The sequence below is a fragment of the Odocoileus virginianus genome, chromosome 6 (assembly GCF_023699985.2).
Source record: "Odocoileus virginianus isolate 20LAN1187 ecotype Illinois chromosome 6, Ovbor_1.2, whole genome shotgun sequence".
Lineage (NCBI taxonomy): Eukaryota > Metazoa > Chordata > Mammalia > Artiodactyla > Cervidae > Odocoileus > Odocoileus virginianus.
In genome coordinates, this window is record NC_069679.1 from 58,420,037 (window position 1) to 58,423,636 (window position 3,600).

Here is a 3,600-nt window from a genome sequence, read left to right on the forward strand (position 1 = left end):
CATGAATATCCAGATGTTCAAGCTGGATTTAGAAAAGGCAGAGGAACCAGAGATCAAATTGCCAACATTCGTTGGATCACTGATAAAGCAAGAGAATACCAGAAAAAACATCTACTTCTGCTTTATTGATTATGCCAAAGCCTTTGATTATGTAGATCACAACAGATTGTGGAAAATTCTTCTAGAGATGGGACTACCAGACCACCTTACCTGCCTCCTGAGAAATCTGTATGCAGGTCAAGAAGCAACAGTTACAACTGGACATGAACCAACAGACTGTTTCCAAATTAGGAAAGGAGTACATCAAGGCTGTATACTGTCACCTACTTATTTAACTTATATGCAGAGTACATCATGCAAAACACTGGGCTGGATGAAGCACAAGCTGGAATCAAGGTTGCCGGGAGAAATACCAACAACCTCAGATATGCAGATAATACCACTCTAATGGCAGAAAGCAAAGAGGAACTAAAGAGCCTCTTGATGAAGGTGAAAGAGGAAAGTGAAAAAGCTGCTTTAAAACTCACCACTCATAAAGCTAAGATCCTGCCATCCAGTCCTATCATTTCATGGCAAATAGATGGGGGAAATGTGGAAACAGTGGCAGATTTTATTTTCCCAGGCTCTAAAATCACTGCAGATGGTGACTGCAGCTATGAAATTAAAAGACGCTTGCTCCTTGGGAGAAAAGCTATGACCAACCTAGAAAGCATATTAAAAAGTAGAAACATAATTTTTCCAACAAAGGTCCGTATAGTCATGGTTATGGTTTTTCCAGTAGTCACGTATAGATGTGAGAGTTGGACTATAAAGAAAGCTGAGTGCCGAAGAATCGATGCTTTTGAACTGTGGTGTTGGAGAAGCCTCTTGAGAGTCCCTTGGATTGCAAGGAGATCTAACCAGTCCATCCTAAAGGAAATCAGTCCTGAATATTCATTGGAAGGACTGATGCTGAAGCTGAAACTCCAATACTTTGGCCACCTGATGTGTAGAACTGACTCACTTGAAAAGACCCTGATGTAGGGAAAGATTGAAGGCAGGAGGAGAAGGGGATGACAGAGGATGAGATGGTTGGATGTTCATCACCAACTCGATGAACATGAGTTTGAGCAAGCTCCAGGAGTTGGTGATGGACAGGGAAGCCTGGTGTGCTGCAGTCTATGGGGTCACAAAGAGTCAGCCAAGTAAGTGACTGAACTGAACTAACTGAAGTGCTAGTCTTTTTTTTTAACTTTGGCCACACCGCATCGGGATCTTAGTTCCCCAGTCAGGGTCTGAGCCCTGGCTACAGCAGTGAAAGCACTGATTCTTAACAACTAGACTAGTAGGTAACTCTGACAGTTTTATTTGTAATAGCCCCAGACTGGAAAAAAATCCAAATATCCATCAACAGTTGAATGCTTAGAGAAACTGTAGTATATGCACAAATCAAATACTATTTCCCAATAAAAATGAACCATGGATAAAACAACATGGGTGATCTCAAAATCATGCTGACTGAAAGAAACCAGGCAATATACATGGGGAACATATTGTATGATTCCATATAGCATTATCGCTGGAAAAACATGGATTTGAACTGCCTGGGTTCACTTACATGTATTTTTCTCAATAGTAAATGCTACAGTACTACATGATCTGAGGTTGGTTGAATCTGAGGATGTGGAACTATGGATACAGAGAGCCAACTGTAAGTTATACAATGTTTGACTGTGCAGAGAACTGGCACCTCTGACCCTCACACTGTTCAAGGGTCAGCTGTATATAATAATCTAGAAAATGCAAATTATAGTGACAAAGCAGAGGATGATGGGGGAAGCAGGGAAGGATGAGTGGAAGAACAGATTTAAAAAAGGGAACCAAAGAAACTTTTGGGGCTGATGGATATGATTATTATTTTGATTTTGGTGATGGATGGATGCATGCATATGTCAAAATGCATCAAACTGTACACTTCAAACATGTGGAATTTATATCAATTATAACCTCAATAAAGCTGTTTAAAAAAAGATCAATCATCCATTATAGAACCATAGTTTGGGGACAATTATTAACACTATATCAATTTGGAAAAAGCTATACTGGAATTCTTTATCACCAAATTAGCAAGAGTGATGTCTATGTTTGAAAAGAAAAATCTACCCATACCATAGAGACTTGCTTGAAAATTTTTCAATTACTTTACAGCATGGTTTCTGTGGCAATTCAACTTCAGTGAGCTGTTTATTTCTATTTGCCTTAATAGTTCTCCTACCTTGACATGTCACTGTTTACTTTATCCCTGAACACCCAGCTGGGCTTCCCAGGTGGTGGTAGGGGTAAAGAACCTGCCTGCCAATGCAGGAGACATAAGAGACGTGCGTTTGATCCCCAGATCCAGAAGATCCCCTGGAGGAGGGCATGGCAACCCACTCCAATATTCCTATGGATAGAGGAGCCTGGTGCGCTACAGTCCATGGGGTCACAAAGAGCCAGACAGGACTTAAGTGACTTAGCACGAACACCTAGCTAGTCTCCAACAGTTTCTGTGCTGCCAGCTCTCCATGTACCAAAGGATTAGCTATGAGCTCAGTGAAGGATGAAAAGGGAGACAGAGGAAAATGATTTTATTAGAAGACAAGAGCAGCCAGCCTAAAAAACATCGTTTGGAGCTGGATTAAATCCATCACTAAGATTCTAAACTAAAAACCACTAGCAGATCACCAGTAACACTGGACGCTGATGCTACCTTATCCTCTGTGTTTATAATCAGGTTTTGACAACAGCCCAAGCTTCTAAATAGAAGACTGAGTTATCGGAAGAAACATGCAGAACGCAAGAAAACTACCTACATGTGACTAACACCTGCTAACTTTTAAATAGTGAGGGCACGGGCTGCTTCTTAGCCCCAAAGGAAGTCACAGCAGAGATGACCACCTTGCCGTTCACATACTAGTAACATCAGTAAACCGTGAGTAGCAGTTGAATAACCAACCAAACAAAAGAAGATAAAGCTGGGTTTTACCTAGATTATGCCTTATCTTTGGCTTAGTGTAAAGATCAAAACTTGTTATTTGGGATAAAGTCTTACCTCCTTTTTGCTATGTCTTCTGAATAAGGGAAGTATTAGAAAAGCATCTAGGCTAGTTAAGTGCCATGGATCTCTCAGGGTTGATGCTGTTCTGGAACCTTTCGCTGTCAGGTCCGGCTCAGACCAGCAAATTACTAACGTTTCAGACGGTAAAGAATCTGCCTGCAATGGCGGGAGATCCAGGTTTGATCCCCGGGTGGGGAAGATTCCCTGGAGAAGGGAATGGCTACCCACTCCAGTATTCTTGCCTGGAGAATCCCATGGACAGAGAAGCCTGACGGGCGACAGTCCATGGGGTCACAAAGAGTCACACGCGACTGAGCGACCTCACTTTCACTTTTCACTTTCATGCATTGGAGAAGGAAATGGCAACCCACTCCAGTGTTCTTGCCTGGAGAATCCCAGGGACGGGGGAGCCTGGTGGGCTGCTGCAGAGTCGGACACGACTGAAGCGACTTAGCAGCAGCAGCAGAGAAATTTTCACAAGCTTTTTCTAGGCTAAACTTGTTGTTGTTGCTAGTATTATTATT